Genomic DNA, 25,258 nt, shown 5'->3' on the forward strand with positions numbered 1-25,258 from the left:
CTCACAGCCTGGGAAATCACTTCTAATTGCTCAAATCCAGAACTCTATTATTGTTAATCACAACTGCTTTGGAAACATGTCAGTGTTATTGAGAAGGGTTGTCTCCTCCTTTCACCCATCACATGCTCTTGTCTTTCAGGCAGGTGAAAGGAACCATTTGTACTGAGATTCCCACATAGAAGCCTATAGGGAGGGAGAAGAAAGGTAGATAGAGCTGGCCCCTGTCCTCACTATACTGGCTATGGACACAGGACTAAACTCGTGAGCAGTTTATGCCTCAGAGCCCAGATGAGTTTCCTTCTCTGAGACTCTTGTACCTGACGTGGGCAGTGGTTTGCTGTTGGGTAGTTGTTTGTGTCCATTGGACTGGGATCACCATCCATGGGCGGCAGTCAACTACTGTTTGGTCGCTATGTCCAGTGGAACAGGATCAGTCTGCAGCCCTTGTAGGCTGGTCTTATCATTCAGTCACATTTCTATTGTTCTTGGGCTACTCAATCTTGGATATTCCTAAACTGAGTCTGTTTTTAAGTTATTCAGGGCCTTTGCTTGTTTACCTTATGTTTTTGACTGTCTGATTGCGCATTCATTTCCACGTGTTGGCTGAGCAAGGTAAAACTTGACCTCCTTCACCCCTATTCATTGCTCCAATGAGATATTTGTAGGAAGGCTTAGGAAAAACTAGTTTCAAGTGTTATTTGAATTGCATTTATTCATGTTCAGACTCACCACTATAAAAAAAATCCAAAGTTGAACATAGGTCTGGCCACTGGTCAGTGGTAGTAATAAAAGTTGACACTTAGTTGTATCAGATAATGAGTGATGTTCTTAATACGAGTCAAGCTTGGATGGACTCATTTCCTCTCCACAAACCAACATATATGAACAGACCCAGGCTGTGTTATAAAAGGAAAAAGTAAGTTAGACTAAGTTGGGGACCAGATGGCTCTCACAGTGGGTCTCCCTAATCTCCCTCACCTATATTTCTGCAAATCACTTCCCTCTTAAACTAATCCTTTGATAATTACCAGGCCCATCCACCTACAGCCAACGTGGGCGCACCGGTACACTGAGAGACCTGAGGACATATGCAGTGGGCTGCCCATTAAAGACTACAGGTCTCTCATCTCTCATCCCCGCTGCAGAAGGTCTACCCTTCCCTTGTTAAAGAAGGTTCAAATCAGAACACTCCTAACTTTACCAGATTGGTGAGGAATCTCAATCAAACATGGGAAGTAATAAGAGGAAACAAGCTTCGCAGGAGACTCCTATTATCTCTGCTCACAGTGCAGCAATAATTGGAATAATTGCTCCACTGTGAACATGAGTCTCACAGTTAAAGTTGTTTCCCCATTATTTTCATTATTCCAATTGATTGATGCCACTTTTAAACCTATTTGAAAGAAATATGGTCTTCCATTATAATCTTTTATTTTTTAATGTAAGATTAAATCAAGATGTGTAGTAGTAAAGAAAATATAAGAAAAAAAATACATATTTTACATAAAGGAGAAAATTGACCTGATCTTTGTAAGAGTTATTCACTGCAAATTTTTAACTTCAACATATGCAGCTAGAGAACTGTCAGTGTTTGGTCCTTCCAGTCTGGGTCTCCTCTGGACACATTAGAGGTGAAACACATGAACCAAATGAACAGGTCTTGAAAGCGGACCACCAGGCCATTAAGTCCTGTGTCCTTAAGAGCTACAGTAGTTTGTTCTCTTCCTCCTACTCTCCAGAGTTCTATCTGGTTTCAACTGAAATGTCTTTAGAAATATAGGTCCCAAAGGAAAAGGTTGGTCTGGATAACAGAGCTTAGCATTTAAAAGCTTTCCAAATACAAGGCTGCGCTTTGAAATTTAGCTCCAGAAATCTTCTATGTGCAAATTACTACTTGTTCAAATAGTACACAAGTTTTAGGGCTTTCTAGTGATGAGATCCTGGATTAGTAAACTAGTCCTCTGTGGCTAAAGAGACAGTGGAGACATTATACTTTCCTGAAGGGATGATACTCTCTGGACAGATAATGACACAGCCAGGGCCCTCAGCCCTAGGGAGATGCCAGGTACTTCTCTTGACTGTTGAGGGAAACATTGAGCTTTTGCTGATTGGTCTGGGATGGTATGATAACATGAGCTAACATTTACAGGCCAGACAACTGTGCTAAGCTCTGAATGATCTCATTTCATCCTGACCATAGCCCTAGGAGGAGGACACAGTGACCATCTACCACCCACGTTTTCCATGAGGAAGCTTAGCTCTGTGATGCGACTCACGCATAGTCACATAACTAGGGAAGCCTAGCACTGAAACCAGGCCGTCTGACCCTTGAGTCTGTTCCAACCACACCCAGCTGTGGGCCCTTTGCCTGGGTCCAAGAAGGCAGACTGGTATTCCAAATCTCTCTTCCCATCAGAGGAGTTCAGTTTGCTTACAGCTGCTTCAAAGGGACCCAAGTGCTTTTCTTGACTGACTCCCACCAGGGGACGAAAGAGAGGAGAGAACAGGAGCTTGCCAACCTCAACAGATGATGTGTGGGCTCCTTCTGGATATGGGAAGAGAGAGGTTTTTGCTGGCTGACAGAGAACAAGGGGAAAGAGATCGGAGAGAAGAGTGACATAAACAGAAAGAGCTAAACTTGAAATATATGTGGAAGAGAAGAAGATCGAGGGATAAGGACAGATCTAGGAGACAGATGGGCAAATAGTCTTGAAAGGACATTTTTTAAAATGCCACTTAACTCCAGTCTAGGGAGGAAAAGTGAGCAAGGAGACACGGTCAGAAAAGGAAACTCTTCTCTATGGTGTTTGCAATTCTCCCAATGGGAAGATTCAAGAGACATGTAATTCTCCCCTCTACTGCCACCACCAGGGAGTTAGGGATCCATGCTCGTGTCCAAAGGAAGCTTGCCCTAGTCGTTTTAGTTTGGAACCAGCCTCCAGAAGAGCAAAAGATGGGAACATTCTTAGGAAGCTTAGAATAATATCAGTCCCTATCCATTGTCAACTGATTTCCGGAAAGGGATCAATAAGATGCAATTGGAATTTCTGTTTAGTTGACCTTTACAGATGTGCCACCTGATACCAAGCTCCAAGGACCCTCCCAGATCTTGGCTGAGAGACTCCTGAGAGTGAGACCAATGTCCCCCATCCTTCCCTTTCCTTTTCCCTCACAAGCTGCGCTTAAATTATTTATGCACATGACTTCCCATTAAGATGGTTTATGCATGAGCTTGCCTTAGGAGACAGGAGATAACCTGCTTTTGTGAGGGTCCCTCTGGGGAGGGGCAGCAGCACAATCAGGCTCTGTGAGGACAGAACACATCTCCATGTTGAGGCCTCTGAATAAAATAAGGACCTGTTGCCCAGGTCCTAGGTTAAGAATAATTTATATTGACACAGTTGCTGGAAGAAAAACAATCAAAAGATTATTGGGCACCAGACAGGGCAGGTCTGTGTTAAGTAGGACAAATCAGTACCTCTGATTGGTTGCATCAGTAACAGGCCTGAAGGTAATATCCCATTGTTGGCTGTGGTTCTTCTCTGGAAGGAATCAGGGGCAACCAGGTGAATCGTTCTGCCATCTTTACACCATTCACTGTGGATGGGGCTTGGCCAGAGGCCTGTCTTGGACCCTATTCTGGGAGGTTTGGTTACTAAAGAAACCAACTGCCAAATGGGCCTTACTGACGAGAAGGTCTCACCAGTCAGATAACTCTACTGCATCAGAAGAAAGTCTTTTTCTTCGGGTATCTTTGTTCAGCTTTCTTAATTTGCTCTTTGGTCATTTGTTTTGATTTTTGGAATCAAATCTAAATGGAACTATTGCTTTTAATTAAGATCACATGATGAATAACTGCAATTCTTAATTTATGTTAATGCTTTTGGAATGTTTTGCCACAGTTAGGACTGCATTTAATGACATGAGTTTCATCTCTCCCTTATCCTCCTCTATCTGGGCCCTTCCCACTTCTTCAAGAATTCTCTTGAGCTACAGATTTCACGACATTAATTTGTGTTTTGTCCTGAGTTAGCTTAATTGAAAACATCAAGCTAATAAACCTTAGAAAAAAAAGATGAGTGTTTTATGAAGGTACAAGTGACAGAGGTTTAGTTTTATTATAAAACTATACACTGCAATTTCTGCTCTTAAAAACTATTCTTGAGAAAGATAGGTGTGGGTTTATTTTTTATAAACAATTGCTGAGTTTTTAACCTGCGCATAATACTGAGAGGGAGCTCTGTGAACTAGCACAAATGTAAAGTGTAATATATACTCCAAGCAATCAAGAAGCCTACGGTGGAATCAAACATGCATACCTTGCAAGTTACATGGTAATATAAGAATTCAATAGGTATCAAAGAGTGTTACTGAGAAGTTACCAGAAAATATGTATTAATTTCCCACTGTTGGGAAAATTCTACAGATATCCACATGGCTCACCTCCCAACCTTCTTGTAGTCTTTGCTCAAATGTTACCTCCTCATTTATTCTCTAGTACTCCAATTTCCCCTGCTATATATTATTTCCAATAGCACTTACTACCTTCTACCAAAAAGTACAACTCATGTATTACAATTTTTGTTTATTTTTGTGTCTCTTCCCACCAAAACATAAGCTCTATAAGGGCCTGGATTTTATTTTTTTGTCTACTTAGGTCACTGCTATATCTCAGGCTCCTAGAAAGTGCCTCGCACCTGGGAGGAGCTCAATAAATATTTGTTATTCTTGTTATATGAACTTGGAATTGAACTAGATAGAATGAATACGCAGCTCAATAAGTTACAGTACCTGCTGTGAGAAACTCGCAAAATGATACTAACAGCAAAGATAAAACGGTAATAATAGCAACAATGATAGTTGTTTATATATCCAGCGCTTATTGTGGACCAGTCATTGTGCTAAGCTCCTTATTTCACTATTTCTTTCAATTTCCACAATAGCCCTGTTGGATAGATAAGATCTCTATCATATTGATGAGAAAACAAAGACTCGGAAAATTTCAATCATTGGCTCCAGATAACACAGCAAGAAAGCGATTGTGCTGAAATTTTTCAGCTCAAGACACTTTCACTCCAGCATCCACATTTTAAAAAATCCTTTTAATTATCGACCTTTCCCAAACACATATAAATTTGGAAAGAATCATGGTATCAACCCCTCTGTACCCACCACTTGGTTTCAACCAACAATGATAAATCCACAGCCAACCTGGTTCCCAGGGTCCATGATTAACCACTGGTATCTGATCAGATAAGCGGAATGGAAAATTTACTCCTCATGAGCAGAGGTAGAGCAGAACTCTGCACACGGGAGTGGTTAGGAAAGCCCTCAGGTGGTCTGCTGTGATTAACCTCTCCTCTCCCTCCTCCTTCTCTCCAGCTGATCACCCAGGCTTCTCGTGAAGCCCAGAGGATGGAGGGCTCAGTCCCTGCTCCACTCCTATCCTGTGCGCAGGATGTGTGAGGCCTGATCCAAGCGAAAATGGAATGAGAACTCAATTCAGTAAGTGTACATGCTTAGTTTGGGAAGCAAGACTTTCCCATTAAGCCTCGTTACTGGCAAGGGGTTTGGGGGTCCAGAGGAACAAGTTCAGATCAGAAGACCTTGGAAGTAGCTGTGTGGCCCAAGACGAGCTATCTCTGTGGGTTTCTGGAACTGGTGGCTGATGGACCAACCAGTCCATAAGGCGGCATAAGGCATTTTCTGTTAAGAGGTGGGCACCAATGATGACAGTGGGAAATAGTTGACTTAGGAGAGCACAGAACTTGGAGTATAAGAGAGGGTGCTGGGAAGGCTTGTTTCCAAAGATCATGGTGTGATTTTTAAGTAGCTCTTTCTTTTTTTTTTTTTTAATATATTTTTTATTGATTTTTTACAGAGAGGAAGGGAGAGAGATAGAGAGTTAGAAACATCGATAAGAGAGAAACATTGATCAGCTGCCTCCTGCACATCTCCTACTGGGGATGTGCCCGCAACCCAGGTACATGCCCTTGACCGGAATCGAACCTGGGACCTTTCAATCCGCAGGCCGACGCTCTATCCACTGAGCCAAACCAGTTTCAGCAGTAGCTCTTTCTAAGTTTTCATCACTGAGAAGCTAGTCCTCAGTGGTCCTCCCTGCCTTCTTTCTTCCTCCTGCACCTTTTCTGAGAGTTTGGGAGGAAGAATCAGGGAATTGGGTTAAACAGACCTGACTGCTATTCAGCCTCTGCTTCTCCGTCTGGTGTGACCACAGGCTAATTACAAACTCACCTAAATCTCAGCTTCCTGATCTTAGATGGGGCAACCGAGTTTACGTTTGTAGAGCATCTAAAATGATGTGTGGCACATGTGAGTTAGTTCTTTGGAAATCAGGGCTGGGAAATTACCCATGGTTGCCGTGGGACACTTCTCCCGCTTTCATTAATGAAGATGCAGAGTTCTCCAGTGGGATGTGCCCATGACTAGTATTATTCATGTTTTACAAAGAAGGAAATTAAAGTAAGCAAGAATCCTGGTTGGATTGCAAACCCCAGTGACCCACATTCCACAGGTAGTTCGGAAAAGATCCAGGGCCTCGGAGCCCAGGTGTACCTTCCTCAATTCCCTCTCATTCTCACTGTGGACCGTAACATTGACCTCTTGTTATCTCCTCCTTAACATCTTGGAAGGTACTAACAGGGAAAGGTCTCCTACTGCCACTGTGTGTGTCATCCCCAGGCCCTTACAGTACAAGAGGCTGAATATACCTTCCCTGTGCCAAGCACTAGGACAAACACTGTGTGTGTGTGTGTGTGTGTGTGTGTGTGTGTGTGTGTGTACACAAATTTATTCCTTATTTCTGTTTTTAATTTGTCTTCATTATTGAAAGTATTACAGACATCCTCTTTTTCCCTCCCATTGACCTCGCCCCCAGGCCTTCACCTCACTGTTGTCTGTGTCCATGGGTTCTGAATATAAGTTCTTTGGTTCATCTCTTCCCACCCGTTATCATTAGCTTTCCTTCTACTCTTTTTAAGATTAGGAAACAGAGGATTAAGGAGGTGAAGTAACTTGCCAAAAGCCAAAATTCAGCCTAGCTAGCCCCTTGAAGGATAGCTCCCAAGTTCAGGAACCATGAGGAGGTTGAGAGTTGGTACAGGGACAAGAGCCAGGCTATCCCATCACATATCAAGGTGACAGCAGGCTGGCCAGATCTTCAGCCCATTTGGGATTTTGTAGGCACAGAATATGAACCTAATTCGTCTTCATGAATCAGCCTTTTCAGGTTGTTTTGCTAAGTATATCTTGTATGTAAGTACAGCAAAATCTTTCAGAAGTTCAAACAGTTTTCATAATAATTCTCGGATAAATAAGGGGAGATGAATCCAGCCCTCAGGTATGGAAGAGAATCCTAGGGCATGTCTTCTGTGCTGTCATTCTTCCCGGGCAGAAATGTCCAGAACCTTGCTCCTATCTAATAGAGCAGTTAACAGGGCAGGACTGGAGGGAGCCGGCCTGTGTTCAAATCCTACTCTACCACTTTTCACTTTGTGATCTTGAGCAGACCCTGGCCTCTCAGTACCTTAGTGTCATCCTCAGTGAAACGATTATACTAAAAGTGTCTGACTCACAGGGTTGTTTTGAGAAGTAAATGAATTAATACATATTAAAAATGTAAAACAGTCCCTGGTAATTATTAAATGCTTAACATATGATTGCTAATATGACAAACACTCCCCCAGACTATCAGGTACCTCCCCTGTTAGCAATTTTCCCCAACTCCACACTCATTTTGTTTATTCTCTCTGTTGGAAATTTAATAATAGTAGAGCTGGGCTGTAATACCTATCTTGTCCAGTAGGTGCCACCCACTCCTTTATGGCAATGTTTCTCATACAAAATTCAACAATATTGAATAGGTTTTTAGCCATAAAATAAAATGAAATGAATAACAGTTTCAAGATCCACACATATTGGAAATAGTTGGTTAAACGAAATTAAAACATGTTTCTTTACTGCAGAAATTTTCAGAACCTCTGACATTCTAGGTACATTGTAAACCTCCAATTATCTATGAGGGGATGGGTGAGAAGGGGAAGAGAACCATGTCCCCCAAGTTTTCTAAGCACAGACCTTTTTTTCCCTTCACGATATTTTTTAACCATTTAAGTGACACTAATGTTCTACCAAACTGAGTTGGGTAACATTTCTCTTGGATTGCCTTAAAATGGTGTTCCTCAAAGTGTGGTCTTTTTATATCACCTGCTATTAAAGGCAGTGTTCCACATGTAACACAAGACCTGCAGAATGAGAGTCTCCAAAGGAGGGGCTGAAGATTCTGCATTTTACTTAACAAGCTCCCCAGGTGCACATTAAAATTTGAGAGCCACTGCATTAAAGAAAACACTTCCCTAATTTTGGAATTCTCTACATTTAAAATCCTGACTACTGAATTTCCCTGTTAACTCCTAGAAACCCGTATTTTAATGAAAAAAGGATGCTATGGTGAGGTTTGTTTAATTGCATAAACGTTAAAAGATTCCCCTGTGCGAGGTGTCATGTCACGGAACTCAGAATACAATGACAAATCAGACTTCAGGGTATTTAGACTCTATAATAAAAAAATGGATCTAGGGCCCTGGTTGGTGTGGCTCAGTTGGTTAGAGCCTTGTCGAGTGCACCAAAGGGTCACAGGTGTGATTCCCGGTCAGGGCACATACCCAGGTTGTGGTTTGATCCCCAGGCGGGGCATATAGGTGGCAACCAATCGATGTTTCTCTCTCGCATCAATGCTTGTCTGTCTGTCTGTCTCTCTCTCTCTCTCTCTCTCCCTCCCTCCCTCCCTCCCTCCCTCTCTCTTTCTCCCTTCCTCTGTCTCTAAAATCAATAAAAACATGTCCTTGGGTGAGGATTTTTAAAAAGATGGGAATCCAGGGACACTGCTCAGTCTCTTGCCAAGCATCACTGTAGGACTTTGGCTACAGCCACCTTAGTGGTCAAGTTCACATGGGATACAGTGGGTTGGGAATTAAAGTATGGAGAGGAAGAATTCAGTTCTCTTCTAAATAGCTCAGTCACAAATGAACCACCAAGATACTGATTTTTGTTTTGTTTTTTGATATCCTAAAAAAAAAGGCAGTAGGAAACAGGACAAAGAAGTCAACAAAGCAAAGGATGAGAGTGGGAAGTAAGGGGAGGGGAAACCTAATAGCTAGACGAGTTATGGGCAGAGAAAAGCCCCAACCCTGCTGACTCTGTTCAGTTTCAGGTGAGAAATAACAGGATTAGAATGTCAAATTGCTGAGTCCTGCAGACCTGAACCGTAAACCTCCTCTAAGCTACTCAGCTTTTCCCCTCTGCAGTCACTAATTAAATATTGCCTTGAAAGAAATAAAATAAAAAAAAAAATTAAAAAAGCCTTTTGGAGTCAAGCAGAAGTGCATATCATCAACCTGAAACAGGGCTGGGAATCATGTTGACCTACACAGTACTAGGAGCTAGCTGACAGTGGAACGGGACTATAGGAGAGATAGCAAGATAACAGACAGCTTATCTCTGACTTTTTTACAATCACTTCTTGTTTCATATGCAACCTTTGTAGCATCTTAGTTTCATATGTATTTTCTTTGCTCTAACTAGCAGTAGTAAAAATACGTGGGATTCCCCTTTCAATTTGATTTATGCAGAGATGTAGACCAGAGGATCCAATCCAAGGACATGATTAGTAGCATTTGAAGTCCAAAAATCATCCATGTGTCCAACGGAAGGGACGCTCAGGAGTCGCTCCAAATTAGGGTGGCTCAACAATTCAGCATCCTTTGCACTAGTCCCACCTGTTATCCAGATAATAGTTTTATACACTCTTTACTTCCTGGCACGTAAAGCTTGCAGTATGGCTGCGTTCCTAAGTCTCCTCTCACTCATGTCATGTAAACACAGTGTCTGTGTCCCAAGCTTGATGTTTGGCATCTTTATGCTTGAATATATGATTCTAGCATCTGAGGCCACGCCAGGCCATTGTCCACTGTGCCGTCCTCTCCGTGGTGGAGTAGGTCTGCCACCAAAGAATTTTACCAACTGAAGCCCTAACAGAGACATACCGCTCTGCACTCTTCTGTTGTTTGCCCGAGCAAAATCTATCATTTCTCTATCTGCATATGGCGTGTGTCAACTGCTTTAAAATTAGCCAATTTTCCTCAGCATAAAAATGGATTTTTGTCATATCACACGAACCATATATCACAGAAACAAACCAGTTTTTGTTGTGGCTTTTCTTTTCCTTTCCAAAATGCATTAAGTCTTTTTAAGTCACTGCCAAATTCATTGCGCTCACTGCATTTGTGAGATACATTTAAAGAAACCAAGCAGAAGGGGGGAAATAATCCCCTACACTGCTGTCACCTAGAAAGAAATCTAGTCCATTACCAAGCCAGCCACACCTAGGAGGCTGGATTGCTTCGCCTGCTTGTAAATAATAAGGACAGCATTTGGATGCTGCCCTGCACGCCAGGCTCGGGAAAGAGCAAAAATAATAAGTGAAACAATAAGATGATTAAGAGAAAGAAGTGCCATTTATTGAGCACTCCTTATACCCCAGACATTATGGGGAGGGCTAATTCTGCATAATTTCATTTCATACTCAGAACGATCCCGTGATTCAAGGTTTATTATATCCATTTGACAGATGTGGAACCCGAGGCTGGCAAGGTCACATCGCTAGTACCTAGCAGAGCCTGCCAAACACTTGAGCTCAAGTTAGTCATCCCCCAGCCGAGCCTGTTCTCTCAGTGCCGAGGGCATCTCGTGCTTCAGGAAAAGCCCATTAGACAACAGCAGGCCCCTCTCTGAACTCTTGCATTCTAGGCTTCTCCTCTGAGTGAAGGCTATGTGGGTGCCTCATGGACTTGATTGCCTTGGGTTTCTCTCAGTCAGAGAAATCCCCGTTTAGCTTTGGAGGAGGTGGAAGAAGCGGGGTCTCCTGTGTCTGCTCCCACCAGCACAGGCTGCCTGACGGATGGTGGCGCAGAGCAGCCTGCTCTGGGAAGTTCTGCCTCCTCCCTGCACAGTGCCTCCCCACCTTGCTCCCATGAGCAGAGATGCAGCTTGTGCCTGAATGGGCAGCTGTCTGCGTGGTGCATTTTGAGGGGCCTACAGTTCCTCCCAGGAGGAAAGAACATGAGTCTCCTACTTGGCTTAAAATCTGTTAATTTCTCTTTCTAAATGCTGGAATGTTAATTGAGAGGACAGCATATTAAATCATTACTAGTCATTATTACTTCGGCACAAATTGGTTGATCGGGTTACTGAGAGGTGTGCAGAGCGCGGAGGAAAAGGTATCATTTTGACGGAGGTGGTGGGGAGGGCTGACTGTGGGGCTGGCATTCAAAGGGAGGGAGGGAGGACCATCGTATTGCTTCTAGTGCGTGCGTGGGTGCACCCCTTCCCCCGCCACCCCCCCCCCACACACACACACACACACTCATGTGTCCCTGTGGAGCTTGCCAGGACTGCACTTATAAGCAAGGGTTTTAGGAAAGGTACCAGCCACTCCTCAGCAACCTCCTCTAAGAACCTTGACTGCACCTCCAAGGCCAGGGGGGCATGTAACACAGCTTTTGGCCTCTAGGGGTCTCCAGCGCCCCGAGGCTTCAGGAGGATGCTGACCTTGCTCTGGTTTCCTGAAGGGCCCAAATCCCAAAGAGCTGAGATTTTGGAAAGAGAGAGACAGGGGCATGGAGCCCCCAGGACCCCACCACCCACAGAACACTGCTTATCCACCGGCCCTGCTCCTTCCTGAAGGCCGGTTTACAATATGCTGAATGGCTGAACCCCAGGGGGGCAAGGGACAGAAGTTAACTGCCCTGCACTCCTCACTGAGGCTTGAGCATTCCTTTGCCTCAAGGGCATTTCAAGGACTTCCCTCTGCAGCCCCACCGCACACTCTTCCAGTAAGTCCCACGTCCAGGCTAGGAGACTATAGCTGCGCAGAAATCTTCACACACACACACACACACACACACACACACACACACACGCACACACCACCCCAGACCTATACCCTGGCACTCAGGATCCTGCACAAGACCTGGGAGAGCAGGGCAGGGCAGTGTCCCCTAATCACCAAGCTCCCCCTGCCACTGGAGCTGGACACCCATGGCCAGGAGGTTGGGGATGAAGATGGGAAGGGATAGTGAGGGAGAACCACAGCCTGGATCCTGGGAGACTGCAGTGCCCTATGAAAGCAGAGCCACTGAAAGCCAGAGAGTCCAGGGAGAAATTTTTCTGTAAAATCACACAACTGAGGAGTATTGGAAAAAGTAACAAACTTGGAGAGAGGTACTGTCATTGCAGGTCCATGTTTAAAGAGGCCGCAGCGGCGGATGGCAAGACCCTGGCCCTCTAGCCCTCCCACGGCTTGGGTTTGAATCTCATTCTCACAAGCTATGAGATCTTGGATAATTGACTTAACCACTCTATACTCAATTTTTCTCATCTTCAAAATGGGGATAATGAGATCTACTTTTAGGAAGTTGTTAGAATTGACTAAGATCTTACCGCTGCGGGTGCACTGTGCCTGACACGCAGCAGGCATGGAATTTCACGAATCTTCAAGCATCCAGAACCAAGGGGGACAACAGCGATTTGTCCCAGGCTCATTGAACTTCACAGGTTGGGGAGAGTCTTATTTTAAAAATCAGTTTTGGTATGTCATTTGAAATGAATCACGAGTCTTGCTTTCTAAAGGAATTCTGTAGTGTGGTGGTTTCCAGTGTGTTTTGAACAACCTTTAGGTTCCCAGAAGGTGACTCAGGGACCACTGTAGGTGAGAAAAAAGAAGTGGCAGGTGGGGGAGCTCCAGGCCCCCAGGCCTGCTCTTTTACCTGCTTCAGGTATTGGGGTTCTAGGTAAGGGTTTGTTTGCTCAGAGTCTTCTACTGCTTTTGTAAAATGTTAAAAATCACTGATAAATCCTTGTGTAATTCAGGGAAGCCTTTTCTCCAAGCCTAAGGACACTCAAACCTTATCTTGCTTTGAAAGCCCACTCTTTTGAAAAAGGAGCACACCTGTGTGCAGAAACAGAGGCACTTGAAATACTCAGCCCACCACACTAAGTACTCCCTTGAAACTGTGCGGCATTTTTGAATGTGCACCAGCCCACTTGACCTGCCCCAGAAACCACCCTGCCTTCCCTCCCCGACCCGTGTCTAATGATGCTTCCATCCCACTCCTGACTGCTGTAGCGTAGACCTCAGAACAGTTACCTTGACCTTGACCATGGAGGTGCCCTTCCCCTAGATGTGGCCAAAGACAATGATCACCGTGCAAAGCCCAGTATTGAAGGGCATGTGCTTTGGGATCTGGCAACATGGGTTCAAATCTGAGCTCTGCTAGTTCCCAGTTGCATGACCTCAGGTTAGTGGCTCAGTCTCTCTGAACTTTAATTTCATCTGCTATAAACAAGATAACGACCCTGTTCAGAGGGTTGTTAGATGATTAAATGAGACAGTGCCTGAAAAGCACGTAGCATGGTGACTGGCATATGGTAACTATTGCCAGGAAGTTCCGGATTCCCTGGCACCTAACAGCATATACTGAAGCTACTGCCTGACTCTGGCCACAGCTAAATGTCATTGTTCTCCATGGAAGTCCGTGTCTTACGTGCTTTCCTACTTGGGGACACAAACCAAACATCAGCTGCCGTTTTCTGAATGCCTATCCTGTGGCAGGTAACTTTGCTGAAATTTTTAAATCATTTTCTCTACGCTTCATGATGTTTGTACAGGATAATGGTTTATGGTTTCCATTTTAATAGAGGTATAGTGTAGCTCAGAGAGGCTGTGTAACACATCTGAGGTCACACAGTAAGTAACCAAGATTAGACTGAAGCCCAAATTTGTCTGAGCCAGAGCTGGAGGCCTTTTGTGCCCACCTTGTTGACTCTCAGTGCTTCCTGCAGGGTCTGAATGTCAGCTCCTCTGGGCTCCGTCTTCCTCAATATCAGTCTCTAAACAGGAATGATACTTCATAATATTGTGAAAAAATGTAATGAGATAATGTAAGTAATAATGAACAATTTTATCATTAAATAGGCGTTGGATGTATATCAAATATGTATAAACTTGCTCCACCTGCTCTATCTACTCTCCAGAACATTTTTTAAACCTTATTCTGAGAAATATTCATAGAGATTATATATATACACACATATATATATAAATATATATATATATATGTGTGTGTGTGTGTGTGTGTGTGTATACAAGTATTGTGGTGTGTGTGTGGATATGTAGGTATGCATGTACAGGTGCATCTATGTGTGTATATGTATATATTTATGTACATTATATATGGAAAATTATAGCACAAAGTACCACCCAGGTCCAGAAACAAAACACTGTCAGCATCTCAGAAGCACCCTCATCTGTATGTCCTCCATGAACAAATTCCCATTCCTCCCTCCAGTCCAATTCATTTCTCCTCTTGCTAAAGAATAATCTCCTGTCCCCCTTTCGCTCATGTCTCTGGGTTGTCTTCAGCCTTTTTGATGTGCCTGTGCCTGTCACTTCACTAAAGTTCTGAGTGACACATCATTCATAGGAGAGAAGTGAAATAAAGTGGTTCTGCAGAGCGGGGACATATGCGTGTGTGTGTGTGTGTGTGTGTGTGTGTGTGTGTGTGTGTGCGCGCGCGCAAACCAGATGTCTTGTAAGATGACTTAACCCAAAATAACCGAAGGAACAGGTGGTCTGATTGGGGAGAGGCATGGGGACATTCAGACAGTGTGCTATTCCCCAAGACCACCAGGGACCAAGTCTGATACCTCCAATGGTGAGGGGCCAAGGTCAGGGCTGCTGGAGCCTAGGTGACACAGAGTACAGTTTCTCTTCCTTACATCCCAGACTCCCTGGGATTTCTACTTCCTTGAGTGACAAATCAGGCCTCAGTTAAAAGTCCCCTCCTGAGGAAGCCTTTCCTGATCACCTCAACCACCCTCTCCTACTCTATTTTAATAATCTTCGTTATCAGTACCTGAAACACTCGCATTGATTTCTTTGTTTACATGTTTGTTTGTTTTCTGGATACCATAGCAATAGGCAGTATGGACTCAAGATCTAAACTGGGTAAGTATGCCAGCTACTCACTTACTAGCTGTGTGACCTTGGACAAATGCTTTAACCTCTCTGGGCCTCCAATTCACCATCTATAAAATGAGAATATAGGATTTATTAAAATGGGAATTACAGGATCATTCGGTGAAGTAAATGAGTTGATGTATATAAAAGCTTTCAGAACCATGCCTAGCACATAAGTACTATTAAAATGTTAGCTCTAATCAGCAGTGTTAGTAATGATCATTATTGTGATTATCATCCTAGCTTTCTTCTAGAATGTGAACAACTCAATGGCAGGGCTTTTATCACTGCTGAATCCCCCCGTGCCTAAGAAGAGTTCCTGGCACATATTTGTAATAATATACTGAATAAATATTTCCTGAGAAATATGTCTTACCACCCGATCCCAAGCCTGCCTCTGAGGAAGAAGATAACCACATAAACAAATCATTACAGTGTGGTGGGTACAGTGCAAAAACTGAGTTTACGGCAGATGTGTAGGAGTACAGAGGAGGAGGCAATTAGTTCTTTCCCTGAGTCTTAGGGAAACCTTCACAGAGGAGGTCATCTTTAGAACCTTGATGCTCAGGAACTCTCAGGGAACAGAAAAGAGGGCAGGGTTCTGCAGAAAAGCAGCACAGCCCACCCACAGCCTTGGGGTGCTGAGGGAGCTGCCCCTGTCTCAGGTGCAGAGGGGAAGGGGGAGGGGAAGTGGAGAGATGCAAGAAGAGGCTGTTAGACCAGCTCATGAAGGATCTGTTGGCCATGCTAAGAAAGTGGAATTTTATTCTGACAATAATTACATTGAAGAATTATAATAAAGGGAGAAGCATAATCAAATTTACCATTACCACTGCAAGGGGGAGGCTGGCCCGGCTGGCCTTCAAGGGAAGGAACTGGGAGACCAATTATTGGGAAAGTCCAGGTGAGAAGGGATGAGAACCTGACAAAGAGAGTGGCAGGGGGAGGGGGTTGGCTTTGAGAAACCACTGGGAGGTGAGCTGTGTAAGATCCTGGGGATTGGTTGCATTTTGGGGGGCGGGGGGTAGGGGGGACTTGTGAGAGAAAGTAGGGCCCAGGACAACCCCTATTTCTTAATAATGTCTCTGGGGGTTTGGTTGTGCCATTAACCAAAGAAGGGAACTTGGAAAAGGGAATCGTTTTATGTGTGAAGTTGATGCATAATGAGTTCACCTTTGGACATTTTCATCTTGGCCATATCAAAGTCAAGACCTTGGGTAAGAAAGGAGGCTGACATTTTTTTTTTTTGAGCATCTACCATGCACCTGGAACTGTGCTTGCCACCATATATATTTTATCTCATTTAATATTGAGAACAGCTCTTTGAAAGATGAGGCATGATATTGTTTATTTATAGATGATGAAGCACAGGCTCAGAGAGGTAATGATTCCCACTTTACATAGTTAACATTGAAGTACACTAAGTGGACCGGTTTGATTAAGCAAGACTGAATGAAGTGCATACAAAGAGTAGGATTCAGTTATAAAGATGTTTGGGGGCAGATCATGGAAAACTTTGCATGGAGATATCATCCATTCCACAGGGTGTTGTGAGAATCAGGTGAGAGAAAGCTTGTAAAACATTTTGTAAACGGAGGAATGCTGAGAAAAAAGGAGTGCAGGTTGTGGCCAAACCTTATTGCAATGAGAAATAACAATGAGTGAATGATGAAGTTCAAATCTGTAATTATTAAGTGGAATTCAATCAGGATGTCTTCTCCCATTCTTCTTACTCATAGGCCCACAAAAGAATCTTGAACACAGCGTGTCTTTTGTTTCTTCCCTTTCCCTCACCCCAACACACACCCACACACACACACACGCACACACACACACACACACACACACACACACGCACACACACTATCTACATGTCTGGCTTGAAGAAAGCTCTCAGAAGGAGAAATGATAATGTGGCCAAGATGACAAGGAAGAAAGGGATTGGAAAATCAAGCGCACCCAGCTGATCCCAGCTATTGTCTCCTCACACTTTGGAGTGAAATCCTAAAGATAATTTATTTGGTTATTTCTACTGTCAGGCAGAAACTCAAAAATATAAGGATAAAATTACTGGCAGCCTACCAGCTAACTGTTTGCGTGTGAAGTGACAGCTTCAATGCTTCTCAAATGCTTTAGGTGGGATGAGTCAGTTGAGGAGGTCCCTCAAGTTTAAGCCAATGTAAGCCACCTGTGCCCTCCTTCCCCTTAGACTTCAGAAACATATGCCCAGAGGCCCGAGCTGCTTGTCACCCCTCCCTCCATGATCTCTATTCTCAAGTCTCTGGCTCCTCCTGTCTCATGCCTCTGCAGGGCCTACACCAGCGCTGTTGAAAAGAAATATGATGCGAGCCACATATATGATTCAACTTTCCTAGTAGCCCTCATTAAGGAGTAAAAAGAGATGGATGAAGCTAACCTTTATATACTTTATTTAGCTCAATCATTTTTACATGTAATCAATATTTAAAAATTACTGATCAAATATTTTATTATCTTTTTTTAATACTAAGTCTTCAAAATTCGTCATGTGTTTTACACTTAGAGCACACATTTAAGTTCTCATCCTCTACACGTGGCTGGTGGCTAGGGCTCAGTCTTGGGGGCTATCAGATTGCCACACCCTCTGTTCAATCCAGCACTCCCCAAATATGTGCATTTCATGTGAGCGTCCATAAAAGGAATGATGGAACTGGCTGTAAAGATTCCACACTGTCATCTCAGTACTCAACTTTATTCCCATCCTCAAGACAGAGTGACAATTGCAAGAGAGATCAAACTGCATCCTAATTGGTCAGGTGAGACCTGCCCTCTGCAGCCCCCAATCTGAAGCATAACTGAGCTGACAGTCTTCGCTCCCAAAGAGAAGAGGCTTTAACCACAATCACTAACCACAGGCACATGGGCCTGGACCTCTATCTTAGCCCCAAACATGGGCATGGACACTTGCAAAGAATAAAGAAAAAAGGCAGTGGCCTCACCATTCAGCTTCAGGGTCATTTCACGCTGGAAAGAAAGGTGACAACAAGGCCAAGGGCAGGATTTTCAAGAGAAAGTACATATCCCTCAGGACTTGTCCCCAGGGCGAACTCGAGGACTAAGCAATCAAGCAGACTGGGTTCTTGGGCATTTTCCTCTGGACCTGAGAGCAAATAGGATGAGACTTTAGGCAAGTCATTCACTCTCCTTGCTGAAATGGGGCCACCCAAGCAACCAGGGACCTGCAGGGTGAATGGATGTCTCCAAACCCAGTGCAGACCAATGAATAGGATAGTTGTGTCTCAAGGGACCTATGCTTTGCCTTGACCTTTCTTCCGAGGAGATCAGGCTCAGTGTTGGAGCAAATGAGTGTGGCTGGCTGGTCACAGCCATCTCCTGGTGGTCTGCAGCCCTTGGCCCTTCCTTGGCCCTGCCCTGGTTGGCAGACTGCCTCTCCCCTCTGCTGCTCAGCTGAGCAGTCACAGTACTCGGTGGTACAGCTGCAGGCAATCCTGCACCCACCCCTTCTGCTTTTTTGTGGCTGCCTCCTTTGTGACTGCTACAGCATATGTTTTATTAAAAGGGAAAGAGGAGGGGAGACAAGAGGTTATGTACATGGGCATGCTCAAGAATCTTAAGATTGAAAATATGCTCAATGTGAAATGCCTAAAGGCTTTGGTATTTTGCTGGCTCTAAGTAAACCCCAACAGGGACTTTTGGGTGGGGAAATAGGAAATGGAGGAAAAGCAGGGTTTTCTCTTAGGGGAGCCTGATTCTAAAAATATGAAAATATTTTCTCCTATTCTCTTGAAATCTGCCTGCTGTCCCTCAATGTCTTCATCCAGTTTTTGTGATATGGTGTTGATTAGCTCTCTGACCTTGAGTTCTGTTTTCCCAGAATGTATGACTTAGGCTCCAGAGTAGGTGGAAGGCTAGGTAAATTTCAATGGCTGATGAGATGTCCAACATTTCAGTGCTCTGCCTGGCCCAAGGACAGCTTCCTCTAGGCCAGCAGTTCTCAGCCTGTGGGTCGCAACCCCTTTGGGGGTCGAACGACCCTTTCACAGGGGTCGCCTAAGACCATCCTGCATATCAGATATTTACATTACGATTCATAACAGCAGCAACATTACAGTTATGAAGTAGCAACGAAAATAATTTTATGGTTGGGTCACAACATGAGGAACTGTATTTAAAGGGCCAGAAGGTTGAGAACCACTGCTCTAGGCCATTATGTGCTTCAAATAATTAACCCAAGTGTATGGTCTTCCTATGATACAAGTGGGGAAGTGGCAAACCCCATGGAATCACACAAGCCTGATGTTTCCAGGCTTTCAGCTTGTGCTGCCCTTAGCATCCCTGTCAGCTAGCGTCCTTTCCCCATTTCTCCCTCTTCAAACAAATCCCACCCCAGTCCCCCTGGCGTAGCACAATGGTACCTCCTTGCAATACTGATAGCTCTCATTATCTGGACCAATCAATCCTAGATTAATTAGGTCAGCCTCTCAAATCTCTTGTATTGAACTGCTGCTTAGAATGTATAAGGCCATTTACCTTTTCCCAGATGTAAGCCTGTTTTCCTAACTAGACTGTAAGATCATTGAGGGCAAAGGCAAGGTTATTTTAAGACTTTTACCCCTCAAAGCCTTTAGTCCAGGGCCAGAGGATAAGGTGTATGTCACTGCAACCTCCCATTCTTGTAGAGTTCAGGAAAAAAAAAATGAATCAGATCACAGGCATGAGGTTAAGCCAGTCCTTACTTAGGAGGAGTCATGGAGCCTGAGATTGGTTTAGCAGTGATGAGACCCACACCCTACCCCATAGGTTCCCTTAATTTCCCTGAGTAAGAGCAGTTGGTTCATCTTCCTGAGGTCCTTTGCCCTTGCTTTTCCAAAAAGGGGGCTAAAATCATTGTAGTTCTACTTCTTAGGTAATCAAAGATCAATGAGACAATAAGGCATGTGAGGATTAATTAGATGAGCTCCCTGCCATGCCCCCAGCCCATTGGAAAAGGATGCCATTATAAAATTTAGACAAGGTCTTATTTAAGAGAAATACTTGAATTGCCAAAAATACACTGCACAGTGGGGAAAGCAAGCCATTAACCAGGAAACCTCAACTCTAAGCATCCCAGTCAGCAGAAAGTGCCCACATAGATGTCTCAGTCCCTCCAGATTACCTCTTGTTTGTGAGCAGGGGAGGGATTTTGGAGCACAGTCCCTGTCCCCGGAGGGGATCTCTTTGATGTGAAGCTCCCCAGTGGCTAGCCTGGGGATCAGAAGGAGTTGATGACGCAGGGTTGTTCTTTGCCCTCTGGCCTTGCTCAGTAAACAACCTGTTAGGAGGCCAGAAACACCCAGAGGATGATCTTTAAGGGCCAGATAGGAGAAGATGCTTCCATCCTTGAGAGTGGCCTAGTGCTAACAGAGCAGGAACCCTCCTCCCTCCCCAGCCATCCCCTTCTCTCCTCCTGTTGTGCCCACACTGCAGCACACATCACCCCATTCCGGGTGACAAGCTGGCCCCTTGTTTGGTGAGGAAGGAGAGGCCAGAGTCAGGGATGCTTCTGTCTTCTACATGCCTGCAGCTCAGCTGTCAAACCCTTTGAGGCAACCTCCCTCATCAGGGAAGACCCTGGTCTGACATTTGCTACCTTTTCCTCAAACATTTCACAGTATCCATGCTCTGCACCTACCCAAATCATATCCCTCCTCAAGAAGCAAAGCATGCATCTTTCCCCAAAGTAGCAGCAGCAGTGACACTGGTAAAAATCTCGGAACACTGTGGTAGCATTGCTTGGTCATGCCCCCAATGCTGCAAAGCATCTTACTCTGGCTGAGCGGGAACTCTGAGAGTCCTGCCTTAAACAAATAACATACCCACAACTGTGTGAGGTCAAAAAAGAAAACACCAACTTCAGCATCCCTTCGCTGTTGCCTGATGTCATCAGACTGCCCCCCAGGGGATTCTGTGAAATACTTGAGCTGCTTGGTTAATACTGGCATTGCATGCATTCTAGAGAGCCTGATCAGAGAGTATTACTTCCGCATACCCATGTCTGGAGAAGGACAGAGGCAGAAATACTTGACTGACAACATGCCTTTCAATCTCCTGATGGGTCTATGCTGACATATTATTGTCCCTGCAGGAGAAGGCCCAGATTACCCAGCTATAAGCAGGCCTGTTTTAGTTGCTCCCCTTTTCACAAAACATTTCTTCCTGCTTAGGGCACGGGCTTCCAGGCTAGGAAGAGTGCACACACAGTTCTTTACAGAGGGGTCTGTTCAATCACGTTACAGTGCATTAGCTTGATTATTCGATAATACTTGGCTTAGGTCTATATATCCTGGATAAATATGTACCAGGCATTGGGACTGCTTGGTGAGGAGGAAACTCCTCTGGACTGGAACAGCAGCTCCCAAGTTCAGGCTCCTACTAGGAAGGAACCCTCAGCCTGGGGCCTGGGCAGCAAGCTGCACATGCATGTTTTTTCTGTTAGCAACCCGCTTCCTGCATACAGCTGTGAGCACAGACACACACACACACACACACACACACACACACACACACACACAGAGGAAGCATTAGACTGTGTACTCAGGCGATCACAGAACCAGGGAGAGAGATGGCTAGATAATGTCAGCACACCCTTCCTTCCAATGTGCAGCCAGGCTCAACTCAATCAATGGGCTCCTGCCACCACCCTGGGGAGACTATTTGCAGCCCACGGGGCTCACTCCTCAGAATTTTTTTTCTTAGTTGTATGTGCATGGGAGGAAGAGACAGGACTCTACAGGCATGCCACTGAGCTCTAGGAACATGTGAGTATAGATGTATCACGTAGCATGGCCTCAGCTCTTTGGGGTCCTTCTCAAACATAGTGAACCACGTACAGTCTCAGCTCAGCAGGCAGAAGTCCTGGGCATTTTCTGCAATTATGCAGCTCGGTTGAATTTTCTGAAGCTAATGGGAGTTGCACTAACTTTGAGGACTTAGCCCAGGCAAATGCAATATAGGTCAGGCAGTGTGCCCAAGCGGGTGTCAGTCATGCACACCAGGAAGCAGTAACAGGGCCATCTCTAGCTAAACCCTAAATTGTATTGCTCAGCTCCACCAGACAGAAACTACCAGATGGGATCATTCCTTCTGCCTGCAACTGCCAGGCTACAGGGCAACAGGGTAGTAAGGGGGCAAATGATCCCCTTACCAAGGAACATAGCAGAAAGGGCAAGGAAAAGGGGACAGAGGAAAACCACCCAAACCCTGCACTGTTACCTTGGATCCTTGCAAGAGCCCTCCTGGCTGTATCAGCTGCTCCCCAAATGTCCACCGACTGGGAGGAGACTCCTAAAAGATTCCAGGTTTTTGTGCAACATCTCCAGTGGCAGCTTTCCAAAGTTTCTACTTCATGATTTCTTGTGGCTTTCTCATTTGGGGAAACGTGAATGCCTCTCCTTCAGCATGTGAGAGGGAAAGGAAGTCTTTTTTCAAATTCTCTTGCTCTGGGCTTTGCCTCCGCCGCTGCCTCGCTAGACCACTTGCCGGCTGCCTTTCGCTAAGCAGCCTGGATCCCTGGCACCCAAAGCAGGTTGGAAGTGGGCTTCAGCGCACGCGGGTGGGAGAGGGAAGGAAAGTGCAACAGCAAACCTGGAGAGTCCCCTGTCTGTCCACCGGAGAGGAACCCAAGATCTCGCTTTCCTTGCAACTCTAAAGGGATTCACCCTCTTGTTCTCTTGCCCGAAATCACTGCCTAGCACATGGGCAAAGCCCGTTTCGCCGGCTTCAGCGCTCGCTCTGCTGCCCGCAGACCTGTCCCTGAGCTCGCACCGCACGGCAGGTGCCCAAACCCGGGCCAGTGCGAGCGGGATGCTCAGGCGCAGGGGAAGCGCTGCCCCAGCCCCGCCAGCAGCTTCTGAGGCGGGCGTAGTCCAGTCCCGGCTGCAGCCGCGAGCCCCTGCTCTGACTCCCGCTCCGCACGTAAGCAGTGTCACCTGCAGACTCAGACACCAGATGAGTGTCTTAAGATAACAATGCTGCCCGGCCTGCCTCTCTCTCTCTTATGCACGTAGGTTGGCAGCCAATGGGACACAGCGCCATCGTCCCCACGGGCGCCCATTGGCTGGCGGCTTGGCAGGGGGTGGGCTCGGAGTCTCCCCGCTATCTCCTTTGGTCCGCGCCAGGCCGGGCACCAGCTCTGTTAACCCTCCCGGCCCAGCCGCAGGGACTTTTTGGTGTGGGTGAGGAGGGCTTGGGCTGGGTGTCGGAGAGTCTATGCAGGCTGAGGAACGGGGAGAAGCTTGGGAGCTAATTAGGTTTTCTCATCTTCCTGAGTTACAATAATCATTTATCCCAGACCATTTTGTTTGCTTAACTAGAATTCCCAGAAATAGGGACTCATTTGAGTCATTCTCTTTCTAATTTGAGGTTTTATTTAGTTGTTTGTGTACTTTAGCCTCTTGGTCCGGAATTAATTAGAAATGAGCCCCCCCCCCCGTGTGTGTGTGTGTGTGTGTGTGTGTGTGTGTGTGTGTGAGAGAGAGAGAGAGAGAGAGAGAGAGAGAGAGAGCAGAAAGATAGGAGAGACTTAGAAGAGGAGAGAGAGAGAGAGAGAGAGAGAGAGAGAGAGAGAGAGAGAGACACTTTGAACAGCTAAATCTAGAAACATTCTGTCCCCAAACCAGGATTGTGAAGGCGAAGGCAAGAAAAATTCTGGGGTGAAATTAAGGGGCGTGGGGGATGCCCTGCTTCCAAAAGAGGAAATTGTTCTGCCTGCGCTGTTTTCCTTCTGTGTGTCTCCTTTCACGTCAGTGAGTGTAAGGAAGAGGGAATGTGAACTTCCATTTGGTTTTTAAAGGGGGACCAGAGATTCGGAACAGGCCCAGCCTTGTTTCTGTGAAGCAGGTGGTGTAGCTGAGCCTGTGAATTGAGAGTGGGGGAGGGGAGAGAGAGAGAGCTAGGGAGAAAGAGAAAAGGAGAGAGAGAGAGAGAGAGAGAGAGAGAGAGAGAGAGAGAGAGAGAGAAGAAAATATTAACTTTCAATCAAAGAGTGTGAAATATATCCTTGATGTCCTAATGCGGAAGCAAAACTGAATTACGTCCAGCTAACTAGCATACTACACTAAATATTGGCAAGAAAAAGGACACTAATAGTTGAAGAAAACTGCAGTTCAACAGAAGAGCTAAGGGTTGGGGCTGGCAAAGGAATTTGGGGGTTTCACAGTAAGTCAATGTGGTGGGAGAAATATAGAGAGAATACACAGGGAGGGAGAGAAGTATTTTGGTTTAGTTTCTAGAATGAAGAGCAACAGCAAAGATTATTTTATTTAAAAAACTGGAAAAAATAAAGGAATGCAGAGGCTTAATGGATGTCAAAGTAATATAAACCAGGGTTAGCCAAAAAGCATCAAGGAACCAGGTGTTCTGAATGAATGGGGGTAAATTCGAAATATTCCAAAAATACACAGCCTTAGTCCCAATGATCCATCACTTTCACCTATATTATCCCCTGTGTATCTTATACAGGTTTGAGTGTCCTTCTCCATCCTGTAGGTATTTGTTTGTCTAAGCTACAAAATGTGTCAGAGAGAGGTGGTCCTAGAGGGTCCCCAGCTCTTGTCCTGGATAAAATATCCAAGTGAACCAGTGACAGACTACATCTGTTGCTGTCCAACTGCTGAATTATTTACTCCTGTGCTTAGTGACAGAGACCCCCTGAACTTGTCCCAGGAGCTAAGACATTATGTGTGGAAACTCTCATAAAATTGGAGAAGGGAGTGATTAAAGGGAAAGAGTAGTTGAACAAATTGTTATCAATTTCAATGGAAAGAAAGTTAAATTTTCCAAGATCTCTAAGGAAGAAGGAAAGGGGGTGAAATTGGGAGACGGGAAAACAACTTGAAAAAAGAAAAACTTACTTGTACTTTCTTCTCCTATGGAGTCCTAAGCCCTCTAAAAAAATCTAATGTGGTATAATATACATTAAATTCCACATGTGTACAGTTTGATGATATTTTGCCTATACATATACCCTTTGGAACACTACCCACGTAATTTCCAGCACTCAAAGAAGTTTGTATTACCCTTCTTAGTCAAAACCTCTCTCCGCAAGTGATAACCACTATTTTGATTTCCACCTTCCAAGATTAATGTTATCTCTCCTTGAACTTCATAAATATAGAATCTTGG

At 44.9% G+C, this 25,258-nt stretch overlaps 1 protein-coding gene across 1 annotated transcript in view; it reads right to left on the reverse strand.

The window, feature by feature from the left end:
• Nucleotides 1–23,072, reverse strand: part of BRINP2 (BMP/retinoic acid inducible neural specific 2) — an 88,332-nt gene extending 65,260 nt beyond the window's left edge. The window contains exon 1 of the mRNA XM_036344808.1: nt 22,349–23,072. The gene's annotated coding sequence lies outside the window, so the exon portion shown is untranslated. The remainder of the gene's footprint in view (nt 1–22,348) is intronic.
• Nucleotides 23,073–25,258: the final 2,186 nt, after the last annotated feature.

This window comes from Myotis myotis, unplaced genomic scaffold (assembly GCF_014108235.1).
Source record: "Myotis myotis isolate mMyoMyo1 unplaced genomic scaffold, mMyoMyo1.p scaffold_m19_p_18, whole genome shotgun sequence".
NCBI lineage: Eukaryota > Metazoa > Chordata > Mammalia > Chiroptera > Vespertilionidae > Myotis > Myotis myotis.